We start from the raw sequence: 21532 nt of genomic DNA, 5'->3' as shown, positions 1-21532 counted from the left end.
TGTCCCAAGATGTCCCCCTCGGGCCCGACTGAAGAATCCAGAGTCCCGTACCCCGAGGACGGAGCCGATGGGGTCAGAGCCAATGTCGGTACAGATGGAGCCAGAGGGACCATCGGAACCGGCCTAGGAACATCACACGGTGCGAAACACTCCGGCTCCGAAGACAGAGATGCGCTCGGAGGAGGAATGATCGAAGAAGGGGTCGGGACGGGCTCCGGAGCAGACTGGGCCGGAGCCGAAAACAATTTTGCTAAAACCGGTGACTGGAGGAGCCTCTGGACCACCCTATCAACATCCACATCCAAAAGGATCCTGGAGGATTTTGAGGACAGGGAGGGAGATCGAGATCTCCTCTCAGAAAAAACTGGTCTGAGACTGGGCGATCGGCTCCGAAGAGGTTCCAATATAATTGGAGCCGACACCGGTTCCATCAACACCGACACCTCCTGCAGCCCCGAGGACAGTGGAGCCGAGGAGGTAGGTGTAATTTTTGTGACTTTCTCCGGAGGCTCCGATGAAACTGAAGGAACCGGAGATCTCTTTTTTGACTTGGATGATTTAGACTTAGCACTGGGAGAAGAATCCAAGGCCTCTTCGAAAGAGGGTTTCAAGAGTCCCTTTAAGATCAGCTTATTCTTTCTCTCTTGGAACACTCTGGGACTGAAAGCATGGCAAAAACTGCAGGACTCCTGCAGATGAAAGGCTCCCAGGCAATAGACACAAATAGAATGCCCATCGGTGATAGACATTTTGTACCCACATTTAGAGCACTTTTTGAAACCCGAAGGTTTGTGCTCCTTGGAGTCTTTGTGGACATTTTTCACAACAAACACCAACAACGCAACCTAAGAAACGGTCTACCAGAAACTCACAGACGCTCAACACCACAAAAAATGCGGGAACCAGATATAAAAAGTAAAGGTACACACAAACTAGAGACACACACTGAGAGAAAACTATGTCAAAAACCTCTAACTAAAATGGTTAATGACCACAGGGTAAGGGAAAGTACAGTTTTGTACCTACCATAAATGTAGATGTCCGATAGGTATGCATCTGCAGTCCTAACATATGGGTTGTCCTGCCTCAGGCAGCCCTTCGGTCGGCCGGATTCCAAAGTCTGGGTCTGGCCTCGGCTGATGTCGCACTTCACCCGACGTCATAGCTGCTGGGGTATAAAGGCATCAGCCGACGCCATTTTCCTCAGTGTTTCTTGCCCCAGATGCCAGGTGCCCTCTAGGAAGGCTAAATTTGGATAAATGCAAATAATTCAAAACAGTAGAAAGCAAAATATATATATACATATATACATACAAACAAATACACCATAATAGATCCCCCAGCTAGCTAAAAGAGGGGTAAGTACCCTAGGAATACCACAGAGGGGAAGGAGGGTGGGTAATCCTGACTGCAGATGCATACCTATCGGACATCTACATTTATGGTAGGTACAAAACTGTACTATGTCCTTCAAGGATGCATCTGCAGTCCTAACATATGGGTAGAATACCATAGCCAAACTGGGGGAGGAGGCACTAAGATAAAGATGGTGTAGTTAAGATCCCTTGCAAAACAGCAGTTGCAATCGGGATCTGGAGTATAAAGGAAGATTATAATGCTTGGCAAATGTATGCACGGAGCTCCAAGTAGCAGCTTCTAAAATGTCTTTGGTAGCCACTCCTCGTAGGAAAGCTGTAGTGGTGGCTGTAGCTCTTGTGGAGTGAGGCCTGATATTTTCAGGAGTTGTCTTTCCATGAAAAGAGTAGCAAAATCTAATGCAATTTCCTATCCATTTTGAGATTGTCTGTTTTGAAATTGCTTTTCCTTGCACTCCTGCTGCATATGCTACCAGAAGCTGGTCAGTTTTTCTGTTGGTCTTAGTTCTGTCCAGATAGTAGCGTAATTGTCTGTGCACATCCAAGGTATGTAGTAGTCTTTCCCCCCTGTTCTGTGGGTTGGGGAAAAATGTAGGTAAATGAATCGCTTGGTTCAGTGATACCCTGGAGACCACTTTTGGCATAAAAATAGGATTAGTTCTCAGAGACACTCTATCCTGATGGAAGATAAGGAAAGGCTGTACTGCCATTAATGCCTGTAACTCAGATACCCTTCTTGCTGATGTGATTGCTAGCAGGAAAGCAGTTTTCCAAGATAAGAACTGTAAATCTGCTGTTGCTGCTGGTTCAAAAGGGGGGAGTGTTACTTTTTCCAGCACAAAGTTGAGATCCCATGTAGGTAAAGGTGATTTCCTTGGAGGCTTTACATTTTTGATTCCTCTCAAGAACTGCCTGAGTAGAGGATGAGAGAAGACAGGAGGATCCATGTTGTACTCTGCTGAAATTGCTGATGCATGAATCTTAATGGAGGAGTAGGACAGGCCATTGTGGAACAGTTCTGCTAAGTATTCCAGGATGTGTGCTATGTTTGCCAATGAGACATTTTCTCCCTTTGCTGCACTCCAAATGAGGTATCTTTTCCATTTGGCTGAATAAGTTTTCCTTGTGGAGGGTCTGCGTGCCTCCAGGATAATGTCCTTAACCCTCTGAGATAAATCTGGTTTATTTTGTTTTATGCAATATTCCAAGCAGCTAGCTGCAGTGTTTTCAAGTTTGGATGCAGGGTCTTGTAGTTGTCCTGTGTTAGAAGTAAGGGACATAGAGGTAGAGGCCATGAGTGTGTCCGAGACATGCTTCTCAGTAGCGGGTACCAATGTTGCCTTGGCCAGTCTGGAGCTATCAGGATTACCTTTGGCTGTTCCTCTCTGATCTTCAGTAGGACTTTGTACATCAAAGGAAGAGGTGGAAATGCATATGCTGTCAGGTTTTTCCAGCTGAAGGAAAGGGAGTCCACCCTCCAGGCAAGTGGGTGGTATGCTCTTGTGCAGAATTTCTTCAATTGGTGGTTGCATGGGGAGGCGAACAGGTCTATCTCTGGCATTCCCTATTTCTTTGTTATGGTTTTGAAGATATCTGGATGCAGCATCCATTCGTGAGAATCCGTGGTAGTTCTGCTTAAGGTGTCTGCTAGTGAATTTTCTTTTCCTGGTACAAATCTGGCCTGTAGTTGAATGTTGAGATTCAGGGTCAAATTCCACAGGTCCATTGCCATCCAGCATAGAGGATATGAGTGTGTACCTCCCTGTTTGTTGATGTACCACATGACTGTGGTATTGTCCGTCCTTATCAACAGGTGACCTTGTTGAAGGAATGGTCTGAATGCCTGGATTGCATGTTTCACTGCCAGCATCTCCTTTAGATTTATGTGTAGATTCAGCTGGTCTTGGGTCCATAGGCCTTGTATACACTTGTCCTCCATGTGTGCCCCCCAGCCTAGGTCTGAGGCGTCCGTGGTGATGGTCTGGCTTGGATGTGGTTTTTGGAAAGGCAATCCTCTGTTCATCTGACAGGCCTGAGCCCACCACAGGAATTCTTTTTTCATGCATGGAATTATTGGAATCTGGGCTTCTAGACTGTGCTTGTGTTGAGACCATACATTCCTTGGGTACCATTGCAACTTTCTCATATGCAGCCTGGCATGTGGGATCAATATTATGCAGGATGCCATGTAACCCAGGGCTTGCAGGACTTTCCTTGCAGTAAGCTGAGTCTGTGTTGTTAATGTCATGAAATAGACTGGTAGTTGTTTTTGTTTTTCTTCTATGAGAAAAGCCATCTGAGTTGTTGTATCCAGTTCTGCACCCAAAAATGTTATCCTTTGGGATGGTACTAGTCTTGACTTTTGAATGTTGACTGTGTATCCCAAGGCTTGCAACAGTTGTATGACCTTTTCCAAATCTTTTGTTAATTTGGTCTTGTTGTCTACTTGTATTAGGCAGTCGTCCAGGTATGGGTAAATTTGAATTCCCTGAAGCCTGCAATGAGCAATTACTGATGCCAGGCATTTCGTGAATACTCTGGGCGCAGTAGATAAGCCAAAGGGCAATGCTGAGAATTGATAATGCTCTGATCCTGCAAGAAATCTGAGGTGTCTTCTGCAATCTGGTCATATAGGGACGTGCAGGTATGCCTCCTTGAGATCTAGAGTCACCAGCCAAGACTCCTTGCCCAGCATGGGAAGAAGTTGCTGGAGGGTCAGCATTTTGAATTCTGGAACAATGAGGTATGTGTTCAGTGCGGACAAGTCGAGAATAGGTCTCCACTGATTTTCTTTTCTTGGTACAAGGAAAAGCCTGGAGTAAAATCCTTGGCCTTGTTCCACAGGTGGTACCTTTTCTATAGCTCTCATCCTTAGTAAGTTGTTGATTTGTTTTTGAGCCTCTGTTTTTTGGCTTGGTGGAAGGTTTGGCATTCCTCTTTTTTTTGGTAGAGTGTGGAAGTGAAACCTATAGCCCTTGTCTAGTGTTTGTAAAGTCCATTTGTCTCCTGTAATGCAATGCCAGTTGTCGGAAAATAAGGCTAGCTTTCCGTCCAAGGGTGCTTCCAGTTGTTCCCTGGTAGGCGGAACCAGAGCTAAGTCATTGTGTCTGTCCTGTGGAAGTGGTTGTAGTTGCAGCTGTGGCAGCAGTTCTCTGGTTGGCAGGTTGCCACTGACGTCCCCTGTAGGCACCCCTAGATTGACCTCTGCCTCTTGGGCGTCTATTTCTGCCTCTCTGTGCTCTGGAGGTGTCTGGAAAGGACCAATTCTTCGAAGGCCAATTTCTGCTAAACCTCGGAGGTTGGACCTGTAAGAAATCCTTGACTGTTTGGACAGATTTTGCTTTTTCTTCCACTTTCTTGAGAACCTCCTGTGCAGGGGAGCCAAACAAACTTTGTTTCTCCATAGGAGCATCTAGGAGTTTTGACTTAACATGGTCTGGTAAGGATTGTTCTTTTAACCAGGCATGCCTTCGAATCACTGCTCCAGTCATAGCTGATCTAAAGGAAGCCTCCAGTGCATCATAGCCACATTTTAAAAAAAAGACTACTGACCTGCTGAGAGTTATGTACCAAATCCTGAAGGGACTTGCAGTCTATAGGTTCAGGAGAGGACAGTTTTTTATTTAGCTGGTCTAACAAAAATTTCTGGTACTGAATCATGTGGAATTGACAGTTTAAGGCCCTGGCCGAAAGAGTAGCAGATGTATAAACCTTTTTACCCCATCTCTCTAATGCTCTAGATTCCCTTTCAGAGGGAAGAGGGTTTTTGGCAGAGGCAGCTGCCACACCTTTAGGGCCCTGTGAAATGGTTTCTGGGTCTGCAACATGAGCCTTATACAAGTGGTAGTGTGTGTCTAGGACCCTGTAATATCTATCAGGCTTGGCAGGGGCCGGAGGAAGAGAATCAGGGGCAGTACTGGCATCATTATATGCATCATCAACAACTGATAGTACTGGAGGAATGGCTAAAGGCCTATGTTGTGGTAAGAGTAAAAAAGTCCTTAGCCTTTTCCTTGAATCTGAAAAATCCTGGCCCTGCCATTGGAAGTGTTCCGTCATAGAATGTAGGGTCTCCCCAAAAGAAAATTCTTCAGGAGGAGAAGCAGAAGGAATGGAGTCTTCTGCATCAGAAACCTCATAAGGAGAATATGGACCTTCCTGATGGTCTGAAATATCTGAGTCATCCGAAGAATAGTCTGTAGAGACAGGATCAGGGGGTTCAGTCCTAGGCCTCTTATCTGGAGGAGGTTGAGAGGCCCTGTCTGGGTGAGGTTGGGATCCCCTGATCAAAGAAATGAGATCCTCAGCCAGGCTGAGTATCTGGGAACTAGAGGTAGGCCTGTGTGAGGGAGCTTTTGTAGGTAAGGCCTTAGAAGATTTAGCTGCTTTAGCCCTGGAAAAGGCCTTGATAGACATAGAAGCAGGGGGTCTAGCAGTCCCACGTGCAGGGGTAGAAATGTCTAAAGGAATAGTGTCTGACAAATCCTGGGTGCCTGCTTCTGTAGCAGTAATTTCAGTAGCAGATTCAGCCATGCTCTGTGAGGCCTCGGTTATCGGAGGCATGCTTTCGAAGGAAAACCGAGGACTCGGTTTCAGCCGAAACCGAGACACTCATGGTTGGCCTAACCGTGGTTTCAGCGAAACCGCGGACCGCGAGTGTCGGTCCTTTTCCTTGCGCTTTTTAGCTAATTGTGTAGTCGGAGTCTCCGATGGCATTTTATAAGCAAAAGCGGGACCAAAAAACTCCTCTGCAAACTCCGACCGACGTCTAAGCGTCCGTCGGTTGAAGGAAGCACAGGCTAGACAAGCTGATACGTCGTGGTCTGGGCCTAAGCAAGGAAGGCAGTAAGAGTGGAAATCCTTATGAGGTATTTGTTTCCCACAAGTTAAACAATTATTTACTTTGTCTGACATCGGCTGAGGCAAGAAAGAGTCCCCAATGGGGTACTTAGCTTTTTTAGAAGTCTTCGGTAGTAGAAATCTCTGGATCTGACCGACAGGCACTTGCGAACAGCTTCTGCTTTGGGCACCGCGCGGCAAGAAAGACTGGGGAAAATGGCGTCGGCTGATGCCTTTATACCCCAGCAGCTATGACGTCGGGTGAAGTGCGACATCAGCCGAGGCCAGACCCAGACTTTGGAATCCGGCCGACCGAAGGGCTGCCTGAGGCAGGACAACCCATATGTTAGGACTGCAGATGCATCCTTGAAGGACATCAGAACTAAACCTCTAATGTAAACGGTTTAGTGAACAGACAGGATAAAGGGACTAGGTCCTCTAACTGAAACGGGCCTAGCCCGAGGGAACAGTTAGCAGAATACCACAAAACAAGCACACTATCAAAAACCTAAACAACAGTAAAGACAATAGCTATGAAAATAGCTTTTTGTTTATCAACAAAATTTTCTTCAAGACAAGAAAAAAGGTACTTACCCACAGCCAAGAGCGAGACCATGTCCGAGCTACACGAGCGGCAAACTAGATCTGGGGATATAGAGCAGTGCACCATGGGATACCTGCTTAGCCGAGCCAATAGAAGACTTCGAGCTAGAAAAGTATGGCCGAGTTGGAGCCGATATTCTACATAAGATCTTTAATTTTCATCCGGTGAAGCCATTCTTTTGTTGATCTGGATATATGCTTCAGGTCACTGTTATGCTGAAAGGTGAAATTCTGCTTCATCTTCAGCTTTCCTGCAGATGCCTGAAGGATTTGCTCCAAAAGTGGCCGGTACTTCCAACTGTTCATAATTCCCTCCACCATGACTAAAGTCCCGGTTCCAGCTGAATAAAAACAACCCCAAAGCATGATACTGCCACCACCATGCTTCACTGTGGGGATTGTATTCTTTTGGTGATGCAAAGTGTTGTTCTGACGCCAAACTTACCTTTTGGAATTGTGGCCATAAAGTTGCACCTTGGTCTCTTCAGACCATAACACATTTTCCCACATGCTTTTGGGAGTCTTGATGTATTGTTTTGCAAATTTAAGACAGGCCTGGATGTTTTTCTGTGTAAGAAAAGGCTTCCGCCTTCAAAATCCTACACCACAGCTGAGGCATATAGAGAATACATGAGATTGTTGTCACATGTAATACACAACCAGTACTTACCAGAAATTCCTGCAGCTCCGTCAATAATGCTGTAGGTCAATTGGAAGCCTGCCTGACCATTTTTCATCTCGTCTTTTCATCAATTTTGGAGAGACGTCCAGTTCTGAGCAACGTCACTGTTGTCCCATATTTTCTCCACTTTTTGATGACTGTCTTCACTGTGCTCCATGGTATATCCAATGCTGTGGAGATTTTTTAGTACCTTTCTCCTGACTGATACCTTTCAACAATGAGATCCTTTGGATGCTTTGTAAGCACTCTGCGAACCACGGCTTTTGCTGTACCACGCAACTGAGTAAATGTCAAGAAAATTCTACAAGGACAGCTGAACTTTATTTGGGATTAATCAAAGTCTCTTTAATTGATGTGAGGTGTGTACCCAAGAAGACAGAATGCTGCAATTAAATCAAAAGGTGCTTCAACAAAGTATTAGTTTAAGGGTGTGCACACTTATGCAACCTGCTTATTGTACATTTTTTATTTTTTATATTTTTTTCCCGAACAGATCTGTTCCTTTTTCAAATGAATTGTACAGGTTATAAGTCACATTAAGGTGGGAAAAGTTTTGAAATGATTTATTGTGGTCTCATTTTTTTTAAATCACAAAAACCTGGCATTTTAACAGGTGTGTGTACACTTTTTATATCCACTGTCTATGTATCTATATACACATATATATGTGTGTGTGTGTGTGTGTGTGTGCGCGTGTGTGTCTGTAGGTATACATAGATATACACACACACCTGTGTTGGTGGGTGTGTGTGTACACACACACATACATATATATACATATATATATATATATATATATATATACATATATATATATATATATATATATATATATATATATATATATCGCTAGACAGATATACACACACTTCCATATGTAAATACATATGTTTTATATGTATATATATATATATATATATATATATATATATGACAAACACAAACATATATATTAATATACACAGACACCTATGTATACACACATATATATATATATATATCTATCTATATACACAGACATATATATATATATATATATATATATATATATATACATATATATATATATATACACACACACACAAATTCACACAAATATATATACACACACACACACACACACACACACACACACACACACACACATATATATATTTATATAGACAGCTATATAATACACATATATCTGCGTATGTGTGTGTATACTGATTTAACTGTGTTGCATGATTATTAACTGAACTGGAAGTTTTGACTCTGTTCTTCAGTTAGTGCTGGCTTGAATTTTATTATATGATAGTAATTGCAGGTGTGGCGGTAGCCACATTCTTTGATTTCCTGTCCTTGCCTATTTAAGCGGTACAGTCTGAAATATTTTCTGCTTAAAAAACTCAGCTTTGGCCGGCTAAGATCTAGCTGTATTCAACTGGATGTATAAGAGAATTTAAGTACCTTTATCTGCACTTTTTTCAAATAATACAGTATTTAAATTGATTTAACTGTGTTGCATGATTATTTACGGAACTGGAAGTTTTGACTCTGTTCTTCAATTAGTGCTGGCTTGAATTTTATTATTTGTTAGTAATTGCAGGTGTGGGGTAGCCATATTCTTTGATTTCCTGTCCTTGCCTATTTAAGTGGTACAGTTTGAAATATTTTCTGCTTAAAAACCTCAGCTTTGGCCGGCTAAGATCTATCTGTATTCAACTGGACAGATAAGACAATTTAAGTACCTTTATCTGTACTTTTTTTCAAATAATACAGTATTTAAATTGATTTAACTGTGTTGCATGATTATTAACTGAACTGGAAGATTTGACTCTGTTCTTCAGTTAGTGCTGGCTTGAATTTTATTATTTTTTAGTAAGTGCAGGTGTGGGGGTAGCCATATTCTTTGATTTCCTGTCCTTGCCTATTTAAGTGGTACAGTTTGAAATATTTTCTGCTTAAAAACCTCAGCTTTGGCCGGCTAAGATCTAGCTGTATTCAATTGGACGTATAAGAGAATTTAAGTACCTTTATCCAATTTTTTTCAAATAATACAGCATTTAAATTGATTTAACTGTGTTGCATGATTATTAACTGAACTGGAAGTTTTGACTCTGTTCTTCAGTTAGTGCTGGCTGGAATTTTATTACTTGTTTGCAATTGCAGGTGTGGAGGTAGCCACATTCTTTGACTTCCTGTCCTTGCCTATTTAAGTGGTACAGTTTGAAATATTTTCTGCTTAAAAACCTCAGCTTTGGCTGGCTAAGATCTAGCTGTATTCAACTGGACATATAAGACAATTTAAGTACCTTTATCTACACTTTTTTCAAATAATACAGTATTTAAATTGATTTAACTGTGTTGCATGATTATTAACTGAACAGGAAGATTTGACTCTGTTCTTCAGTTAGTGCTGGCTTGAATTTTATTATTTTTTAGTAATTGCAGCTGTGGGGGTAGCCACATTCTTTGATTTCCTGTCCTTGCCTATTTAAGTGGTACAGTTTGAAATATTTTCTGCTTAAAAACCTCAGCTTTGGCCGGCTAAGATCTAGCTGTATTCAACTGGACGTATAAGAGAATTTAAGTACCTTTATCTGCACTTTTTTTCAAATAATATAGTATTTAAATTGATTTAACTGTGTTGCATGATTATTAACGGAACTGGAAGTTTTGACTCTGTTCTTCAGTTAGTTTTCCCACCCACCCTCTCTGTTTCTGTTTTGGTGTTAAACTTAGTGGCTTTGAAACTGCCCGCCCCCTCTTGTAAATTTGTGTTTGGATACTCCTTCTGGGCCCATCTCATTTGCTGACTCAATTGAGTACAGTGAGATCATATTCTGATTTCAGGCACTCCTATTGTGCACAAACAGAGCATCTGGGAAAGAGAACAAAAAAAAATTTAAGCTTGTTTCCTGCCTTTCCTGTTAAGTGGTCTAGACTGTTTGTAGGCTTCTGAGTCCCCAAGCCCTTCTGTGTTGGAGGGGAAGCCTACTAGCCTAGTTTTGTTTCTTTTACCTAGCCAGTTTTCTAGTTTCAGCACTCAAATCTGTTTCTTTGAACTCAGCACTTGTTCAGAACTCATTGTAAGCACTACATAAGCTGCAAATTACAACAGCACTCAACTTTCCTCACTTGTCTAGTGGAAAGCAGTTTTTAGTACTTAATAAGCACTTACCCAGGCATGTCTAAGGGTCAGCTCCCAGTGATTTCTCCTGTCTAACTGATGAATCTGGACATCCTGGGGCAATGCAGCAATTGCCTCATGTACACAGACAACCCCCTCCTCCTACCACCAAACACTACAACCTGTGAGAGATGCACTTATATAGCCAAACTGGAAGCAAAGCTCTCTTCACCCGAGACTGGACTAGACAGTCAAGAGGAGAAGGTAAACAAACACTTGCACCACACCACACTCATCACATAGTGCCTCAAAACCTACACCACCAAAACACACACATAGAAACACAAAACACACACCTACATTCGCGGAGGCTCTCAATAAAAACCTGCTCAAGCATCAGGGACATCCAAAGCATACACGCAAGCAAACTCCACCCCCCAACACAACCCAAATGACACATAGCCCACAAACTCAGTGTGCCACTCAACCACAGCCCATAAGGCATAACAACGTACCCAACACTCTAGTCATAGGTGACTCTATAGTCAGGCACACTGATGTTCCACTCACTAGAAAAAAACAAGGAGAAAGTTACTGCCAGGTGCCAGGATCTGCCACATAACGCATGCACTCAGGTCACTCCACAATCAGTACAAATATGACACTGACATTGTCCATGTGGGTGTACATGACCTGAGACGTACCTCCCTGGACTACATGAAAAGAGACATGGAGAACCTCTACAATCTTGTATCCCAGGCAGGTATGACCCTAACCCTGAGTAGCATTCTGCCATCACCCAGAATGATACCATAGTACAAGGACGAAATGATTGACTTCAACAATTGGCTAAGCTTGTGGTGTCGTTCTAAGGGGATACAGTATTTGTCTGCCTGGAATCGACAGACCACGATGCTTTGCCGGAGATAGCCTGCACCTGTCGCCATTAGGATTCCAGATACTGGCTAAGGCTCTTGCCACCCCTATAGTGCCTTTTTAGGCAAGGTTCAAATGACAAATTCACCACCGTAACAGGTACAAATAAGCATAATCTGAGGGTAATGCTACTCAATGCTAGAAATCTAAACCTTAAAATGCACTAACTCGAGGCACTCCTTAAAATGGAGAACAGTGACATCTGTGCAGTGACAGAGACCTGGTTCAAAGCTCCAGAGAGCACCCCTGCATTACCAGGCTACAATTCATACCACACCTTTCGGCCACCTAACCCAGAACGAAGCACTAAAGGTGGAGGCGTGTCCATATTCATTAAGGATATTCACACCTCCAGGATAGTTGCACAGCATAATGCATCCGAGATTATCCAAGTGCAACTAACTCTGGGCAAGACCGCAATCCAAATTGTAGCTTGCTACAGACCCCCCACCATGCCCCAGGATCAACACTCCTCATTTCTTGATACACTGGAAAGTATTAGGGTACAACGCAACACCCTAACAATGGACGATTTCAACTACCCCACCATTAACTGGGAAAACTACTCATGTACCAACTCTTTTGCTCAACGTTTTCTAGAATTCATAAATTCCAATGCCTTGGATCAAATTATTCACACTCCCACCAGGGGCAGCAATATCCTAGACCTGGTCATTACCAACATGGGAAACCGGTGTTCCACACAACAGGTCAATTCCTCGTTGGTCAGATCCGACCACAAGCTAATCAACCTAGACATCCACATCCCAACCCCACCCCTAATTAGGGAAACCATCGTAAAAAACTTCTCCAAAGCCAACTTAACACTTCTTAAGACAGAAGTGGCAAACGTCATGACACCCATGCAGACGGACAATAGAGGTATGACTGCCAAATCCTACACAAATGCACTTTATAAACACTTACACAGGTGCATGGATCATGCTATCCCTAATAAAACCAAGATGTTATCCTCCAAAAAAAGGAAGCCAATCTGGCGGTCCTCTGCCATAAACAAATTCTACAACAAAAGAAAGAAACTGTTGAAAAAAAAACTGTTGAAAAAAAGAGTAAAATCCCATGACTGGAGGAAAGTACAGTTTTGTACCTACCATAAATGTAGATGTTCGAGTGCTAATGCAGCTGCAGTCATAACAGATGGGTTCTCATGGCGTCAGGCGGGTCCTCGGTCGGCCGAATTCCAAAGTCTAGGTCCGGCGTCGGTTGTCGTCGCTTCTTCCCTGACGTCAGTGCGACAGGGGTATAAAAGGAACCAGCCGACGCCATTTTCTTCGTTTTTTCTTTCCCCAGATGTCAGGTGCCACCAGAAGGAAGGCAATACATAAATTTGTGTAATAATGCAGTGCAATATAATCAAAATACAGTAGTTGCAAGCAAATACATCATAAAAGAATATCCCAATCAGGTTGTATGAGGATGTGTTAGCCTATAGGCCTGTCCCAAGAGGGGAAGGAGGGAGGGAAACCTGGACTGCAGCTGTATTAGCACTCGAACATCTACATTTATGGTAGGTACAAAACTGTATTATGTTCATCGTGCATACAGCTGCAGTCATAACAGATGGGTAGAATCCCAAAGCTAAGAAAGGGGTGGTAGGCACTTGGTGGAACTAGGAGGAGCCAAAATGCCCTGCAAGACTGCAGTGGCAAAGCCTGCTCTAGATTTGGAGTATAATGGTAAGGTTGTAGTGCTTGGAGAAGGTATGCACAGAACTCCAAGTGGCTGCTTCCAAAATATCCTTGGTAGGAACTCCTCTGAGGAAAGCTGCAGAGGTGGCTGTGGCCCTGGTGGAATGAGTTCTAATGCCTGTAGGTACAGTTTTGTCATGAAAGGAATAGCAAAAGCGTATGCAATGAGAATCATCTTTGGTCTGTCTGCTCTGGTTTTCAATAGAACTTTGGGCAGCAGAGGAAGAGGTGGGTAGGCATAAACTGTCATTGATGTCCAACTGAAAGAGAGAGCGTCCACTCTCCAGGCCTTTGGATGGAAAATCCTTGAGCAGAATTTTGTCAATTGGTGATTTTTGTGGAAGGCAAAGAGATCTATGTCTGGCCTTCCCCATTCTTGGATTATTTCTGTAAAAACTTTTGGATGCAATTTCCATTCGTGTGGATCTGTCATATTCCTGCATAGGTTGTCTGCCAGCGTGTTTTCCTTGCCTGGCAAGTACTGTGCTTGTAGTTCCATTTGTAAGTCCATGGCATTGTTCCAAAGTGACATGGCCAGTCTGCATAGGGGGTAAGAATGTGTTCCTCCCTGTTTGTTTATGTACCACATAACTGTGGTGTTGTCCGTTCTTATCAATAGTTGACCTGGCTGCAGAAGGTCCTTGAAAGCTATAACAGCATTTATTACTACTAGCATTTCCTTTTGATTGATGTGAAGGTGCTTTTCTTTTTGGGACCATATGCCCTGAATGCACCGATCTGTCATGTGCGCCCCCCAGGCGTAGTCCGAGGCGTCTGTTGTGATGACTTGATTTGCTTGAGGCTTGCTGAATGGAAGACCTGTGTTTGTTTGACATGCTTGAGCCCACCACAGAAATTCCTTTTGCAGACATGGAATTAGTGATATTATTGTTTCCAAATTGTGGCTGTGTTGAGACCATATGTTTTTCAGGTACCATTGTAGTTTCCTCATATGCAGCTTGGCACATGGGATTAGTAAGATGCAAGATGCCATGAATCCCAGAGCCTGCAGGATTTTCCTTGTAGTCAGCCTGGTGCAATTTGCTACTGCTGTGAAGTATTGAATTAGTTGCCCCTGCTTCTCTGGCGTGAGGTAGGCCCATCTGGGTGTGTGTGTCCAAATTGGCACCCAGGAAAATTATCTTCCGAGAGGGTATTAGCCTTGATTTCTTTTTATTGACTGTGTATCCCAGAGAGTTCAACAACATTATTACATACGCCAGATGTTTCAGAAGAATGTGCTTGCTGTCCGCTTGGATTAGGCAGTCATCCAAATAGGGGTATATTTGTATCCCTTGAAGTCTGCAGTAGGCAATTACTGATGCCAGGCATTTCGTGAATACTCTGGGCGCAGTAGATAAGCCAAAGGGCAATGCAGAGAATTGATAATGGGTTGAACCCGCAAGAAATCTGAGGTACCTTCTGCAATTTTGTCTGATTGGGACATGCAGGTATGCCTCCTTGAGGTCCAATGTTACCAGCCAAGACTCCTTGCCCAGCATGGGAAGAAGTTGCTGTAGAGTGAGCATCTTGAATTTTGGTATGAGTAGAAATGTGTTTAGGATGGATAGGTCCAAAATAGGTCTCCAATCTTTTCCCTTCCTTGGTACCAGAAATAGCCTGGAATAAAAACTTTGACCTTGTTCGTGCGTAGGTACCTCTTGAATAGCTTTCATGTTTATGAGATCTGAAATTTGCCTTTGTGCCTCTGCCCTTTGATTGTGTGGCAGGTTTGGCATGCCTCATTTTTGGAAGGGTGTGAAAATGGAATTTGTAGCCTCTGTTTATAATGTCCAGGATCCATTTGTCCTTTGTGACAATATGCCAATTTTTTGAAAATAATGCCAGCTTTCCTCCTAAGGTGGCTGCCATTTGAGACTTGCTTGGCATGCAAAGGGGAAAGTCATTGGGTTTGCTTTCTGAAAGATTGCGAGTTATCCTCACCACCTCTTTGTGTAGGAGCTTGCCATTGTCTGCCTCTAAACGGATCCTTGGGATTGTCCTCTGCCCCTCGGGTGCCTGTATCTGCCTCTTTGGGGTCTGTCAGTGGCAGGAAAGGACCAGTTTTTGGAAGGCCAATTTCTACTAAAACGTGGGGGTTGTACCTGTAGAAAATCTTTCACAGTTTGCATTGATTTAGCCTTTTCCTCCATTTTCCTTAATACCTACTCAGCATTAGCACCAAATAGTACATCCTTTTGAAGAGGGGCGTCTAGTAATTTAGCTTTGACATGGATCAGGCAAGGCTTGTTCCTTGAGCCAGGCATGCCTTCGTATGACTGATCCTGTAACATCAGCTCTACATGAGGCCTCTAGAGCATCAAACCCACATTGTAAGGTACGCTTACCCACTTGTTCTGCACTATGCATCAAATCCTGCAACTCCTTCAAGTCTGGTTGTTCAGGTTGTGACATTTTACTTTTCAATTTTGATAACAAAAACTGTTGGTATTTTAGCATATGGAACTGACAGTTTAAGGCCCTCATGGTTAAGGTAGCCAAGGTATATACCTTTTTTCCCCACCTTTCTAAGGATCTGGAATCTCTCTCGGAAGGTAATGGATTTTTAGCACTGGAGGCCTTAACTCCCTTGGGGCCCTGTGAGATGGTTTCTGGGTCAGCAGCATGACTTTTGTATAGAAATTGGTGTGAGTCAGGAACCCTGTAGTACCGGTCAGGCTTAACTGGAGCTGGAGGCAGAGAGTCCGGGTTAAGGCAGGCCTCCGAGTAAACATCATCTAGGATGTCCAAGACAGGAGGTATAGCGAGAGGCCTGTGCTGAGGTAGCAAGAGAAATTCCCTAAGACTTTTCTTGGAATTTGAATAATCTTGGCCTTCCCAGTGGAAGTGTTCCCTTAAGGTATGCAAAGTTTCCCCAAATGAGTAATCCTCAGGGGGGGATACAGAAGGGATGGACTCCTCCGCATCAGATTCTTCAAAAGGGGAGTAAGAATGTTCCTGATCATCAGAGTGCTCTGAAATAATGGAGCCCTGATAAGAGGAGGGGGAATCTTCCTCCACTTGTCCGGTGGGGGCTGAGAACCTCTGATAAGAGTAATTAAATCCTCAGCCATCTTAAGCATCTGTTTCTTAGGCATGGGGTCTGGAGATGGGCCCTGTGTAGCTTGTCTCTTAGAGTGCATGGTTGCTTTAGACTTAGTGAAAGCCTTGATGGAGAAAGAAGAGGAAGGTCTGAAGACACCTTGAGTGGAGGTGGACCTGTCCACATTCTGAGTTTCAATGCCAAGAGGGGCTTCGGTATCTGTAGTCGAGGTGTGGGCCGAGGGGCCTGTGACCTCGGGCACAGAAGACACCGCCAAAAAGTGTTGTCTGTAGTCAGGGGCTGCGTAGGCGCCTCGCTGAGAACCGGACCACGTGTAGTCGGCTTTGGCGTGGTGTCGGTAGAGGCCGCGGACCTCGTGTGCCGGTCCTTATCTTTGCGTTTTTTTAGACAAAACTGGAGTCAGAGTATCTGACGACATAATATAGTTAAATGCTTTCCCAAAATAATGCTGGGCGAACTCCGCCTGACGCTTAATGGTGCATTTGTTGAATGTAGCACAAAAGCGACAGACCAAGATGTCGTGGTCTGGGCCTAAACAAGGTATACAGAGGGAATGGAAATCCTTAGGCGGTATTTGCTTCCCACAAGAAATACAATTATTAACTTTGTCTGACATCGGTCTGAGGCAAGAAAAGTTTCCCCAACGGGGTACTTAGCTTTCAAGAAGACTTCGGTTTCCAAATTTTCGTAATCTCAGGAGCTGGCCAACCGGCACTTGCGAACTGCTTCTGCTTCGGGCACCGCGCGACAAGAAAGACTGAAGAAAATGGCGTCGGCTGGTTCCTTTACACCCCTGTCGCACTGACGTCAGGGAAGAAGCGGCGACAACCGACGCCAGACCTAGACTTTGGAATTCGGGCGACCGAGGACCCGCCTGACGGCAGGAGAACCCATCTGTTATGACTGCAGCGGTATGCACGATGAACATCTCCCTGGTCAACCTCAGTAAGAAGCTGAGATCCCACATAAAATCCTCCAAAGCTAGTTATGAAAATAAAATTGCCACTGACTCTAAAGATAACCACAAAGCATTCTATAGTTATGTCAAGAATCTAAATGGGAACACTCAGATCTGCTCTGAGTTACAGCACAATGGCACTAAATATACAGAACCAACTGATATTGCCAACATCCTAGCAGAAAGGTTCAGTGCTAACTTTATCACCTCTCACCCCCTAGAGGGCCCATCTCTATACCGGAAGAATGCAAAGTTCCTATAATCACGGCTGCACAGGTAAAAAAAACACTCTCCAAAGCCAAGAACACAGCATCCATGGGACCTGACAATATCCCAGGCTGCGTTCTACACGAACTACAGAATGAACTGGTACCCTGCCTAAGTACCATATTCAATCATAGCCTCACCTCAGGCTTTGTACCCAATGAATGGCACACTGCAATGGTTATCCCACTCCACAAAGGGGGAGCCATGGCGGACCCCGGGAACTACCGCCCCATTAGCCTGACGAGACTGGTCTGCAAGGCCACGGAACGTATCATCGTGAAACCCATTAACAAAGACATTGGTAATCTCCAAACTCTGGACCCTACCCAGTTTGGATTTGTAAAAGGCAGATCATGTCTCCTAAACCTGACTGACTTATTTGAAGCAGTCACCAAAGCCATAGATGAGGGTAAAATGGTTCACACAGCTTATCTAGATCTCGCCAAGACTTTCAACACCATCACCCTCTCTGGAATTACAGATAAGCTCACTAAACTAGGTATAAATCTCTATGTCACAAGATGGGTTGCCAACTGGCTCACGGACAGAACCCACACTGTGAAAGTAGCGGATTCCAAATCCAACATCAGACCAGTGACAAGTGGAGTACCACAGGGTTCAGTCCTGGGTCCTCTCCTGTTTGGTATCTACTTCTCTGAAGTCCAGGCCAACATAGAAGGTCTTTGGCTAAAAAGTTTGCAGATGACTGCAATCTAGGAGCCATAATCGAAACCCCTAACGATGTGGACAAACTACAAAAGGGCCTCACTGAGACAGATACCTGGTGTCAAAGCCATGGCGTGAAGCTCAATGCCAAAAAGTGTATTGTCATCCCCTTTGGTAAAAACTCTGTAACCATGAACTACCACTTAGCTGGTAGTCTACTTAATGCCGAAAATGTGATGAGACCTTGGGACACAGGTGGACAGTAGTCTCTCCTTTGATAATCACATCGCCCCAGTGGTCAGGAAATCCTTCTACGTGGCTCATCTCATCACAAAAGGATTCTCATCCAGAAAGAAAGAGGTCATTGTTCTCCTCTATTCATCACTCATTAGACCCATTATAGAGTACAACGCCCCTTTTGGTATGCACCTCACAAGACATCTACAACAACTGGAAAGACCACAGAAATACTTCACAAATAGGATTACTGGCCTCAAACAGATGACCTATGCAGACCGTCTCAAAAAACTACAGCTTTATTCCATCGCATATCACCTACTCAGGGGCGATCTCTGCCTAACATACAAAGCTATGTCAAAACCAGAGCTGTTGGACATGCTCTACTTAAAGAAATCCCAAAAATCCCAATCCCTACCAGTTACACGCTCTAGAGACCTAAACCTTGTCACCACAATAAACAGAACATGCTGGAGGGATAGATTCCTGATGCATTCCCATATAGATATTTTATTGCACAGACATGAAGTATGTAAAACACTCTGACATACAACCATACAAAAAAAAATACATAAAAAATACACAACATAATAAAAGAAAAAAAACAAACACCACAAGGGGGGGCAGAGGCAGAACCAGGGCAGGAGGAAAGAGGCCAGAAAGGAAAGGAAAAGGCAGAAAAAAGGCACAAAAAAAAAAAAAAAGGAAAAAGGAAAAACCCAGAGGAGAAAGGAAAAGACACACAAAAAACAGAGAAACCGGCAACACAGAAAGGGAAAACCCCAAGAGAGGAAAAGAGGCCCAAGAGGAACAAGAAGAGGAAAAATCAGGAACAGCCCCCAAGAAGAGGAGGAAAGGAGAAAGGGAAAAGGAAACCCAAGGCCAGAAAAAAAAGCAAAAGACAAAAAAAAAAGAAAAAAAACACAAAAAAAAAAGGAAAGGGAAAAGAAAAAAAAGAAACATATATAAAAAAAAAAAAAAGAAAAAGAGAGGGAAAGAAAAAGGAAAGGAAAAAGGAAAGAAAAAAAAAAAGAAAAAAGAAAGAAAAGAGGAAAAAAAAATAAAAAAAAAAGAGGGAAAAGAAAAAAAAGGAAAAAAGAAAAAAAAAAAAAAAAAAAGAAAAAAAAAAAGAGGAAAAAATAAAAAATAAGGATAAAAAAAAAGAAAAAAAAAAGCATATATAAAAAAAAAAAAAAAATAAAAAAAGAAAAAAAAGGAAAAATAAAATAAAAAAAACAAAACAAAAAAATAAGAATATATATATATATATATATGTAAAGATTAAGAGTGCAAGTCTGGGTGCAGTATCCCCCCCCCCCCACGTGGGTCAAGAGGTCTGAGGTCAGGGGGGAAGCTGCCTGGGGGGCTGTAAAGTAAGGCTACGCAGTAAGGGGTACCAATGTTGTGTGGGCCAATCTGGAGCAATGAGGATGGCCTTTGATGTCTCCTCCCTTATTTTGATCAGTACCTTGGGAATAAGGGGCAGAGGAGGGAAAGCGTACACAAAGAGTGAGTTTCAAAGGAAGGTCGAGGCATCCACCTTCCACGCTAGGTGGTGATACTTCCTGGTACAGAACTTTTTCAGCTGAAATTCAAACTCTGGTAGCAACCAACCGGCACTCTTGCGAACTGCTTCTGCTACGGGCTCCATGGCAAGAAAGACTGATGTAATGACTTCGGCTGCCTTACTTTATAGCACTGACGACCTGACGTCAGATTACAGGCGACTGCAGCCGACGCAGAAAAAGACTGACTCTGGTATTCAGGCTGGTCGAGGGCTACCACAGCAGGGATAACCCACTGGTGATGTCTGCAATAGTGAAACACGAAGAACATCTTTACTTATTTTGATAAATGCAAAGGATACTACATTTGTATGATAAATAGAAAATTTAAACATTTAAGTACTCACTTACCAGATATTAAAAGGAAAATAGTTACAAATGTTTTGTACAGGCATACAGCAGAAAAGGAGAGGAGCATTGCTTTAAATTTATGATTTTAAAATTGATGCACACTCCTTAACGTCGTGGAGATGTAAAACATTTAACTGAAGTCGATTAACTAAAATGGATCTTAACAATGAAAGCAAATATTCCTCTAGGATTAAATGGGACTGTGACCTTAAAAACATTGTTAAAACAAGTGCACCCAAAGGTTTAATTAAATAATTAATGTAATCATGTGACTTTTTTAAAAATGTATTTAAGTGTTTTAGTAACTTGGTTTTATTACATTTTATATGCCTAAAAAAGCCTCTATGTCCCTCTAGAATCCTACAGCATACACCTAGAAACACTCACCATTAAACCAAATACAATCAATAGTGGACCAGAGTTCCGCTATGGTGACCCCTAACCGGGAAAAGCCGAAAGACACAACAACAACAACAACCCTATTCATGGGAGACTAACTACCCCTCTAACAGACTAGGAAATACTCTGTTCATGAGAGACTAACAACCCCTCTACAGACTAGGAAATATATACTGCTTCATACTTGCAGGCAAAACTCCTAGAGTTTATTAACACAAATACTTTTGGCCAGACACTGTGAATACCTGCCACAGGTTCAAACATACTGGGCCCAGTACTCACCAATATGGAAGGAGAGCTGCACCCAACCCCCAGTGTCATGTCCTCACTAGTGAGGGCAGGCCACAAAGCTGTCTCCTCCAAAATAAAAATCAATTTGGTAAACCCAGCAAACCCTGTAACAGTTAGGAACTATTACAAAGTAAACTGCATCCCATTAAGCGATAGTTTGTCAAAATTCAATACCCATCCCAACCCAGAGTTAATAGCAACTTATGTGGAAATTGTCCACAGTGACCCCTTTCAACCATGTAAATGGTTGTACAGAGGCTGCTGTACTTACTAGAACGAGCCCAAAACAAACTCTAAAATCAAACCACACTGATGGAATCCTCAGCTTAAAAGGGAACATAAAAAAAGGAAAAAAAAGTCATGGCTAGAATCAAGACCAACCTCCATAATGACTGAAATGTTCTAATTAAAGGAAAACTCCACATTATAATTATAAAAATCTATTTTGTTTCATTCTGTCTTTGCTTTCTGAGCTAT

General features: G+C 43.1%; 1 protein-coding gene across 1 annotated transcript in view; it reads right to left on the bottom strand.

The window, feature by feature from the left end:
• LOC122799215 (myosin phosphatase Rho-interacting protein-like) overlaps positions 1-21532 on the bottom strand; it is a 2938789-nt gene that overhangs the window by 2545831 nt on the left and 371426 nt on the right. The window lies entirely within an intron of this gene.

The sequence above is a fragment of the Protopterus annectens genome, chromosome 4.part0, assembly GCF_019279795.1.
Source record: "Protopterus annectens isolate FY-2018-M chromosome 4.part0, PAN1.0, whole genome shotgun sequence".
NCBI lineage: Eukaryota > Metazoa > Chordata > Ceratodontiformes > Protopteridae > Protopterus > Protopterus annectens.
This window is presented reverse-complemented; position numbering and strand designations above follow the sequence as displayed.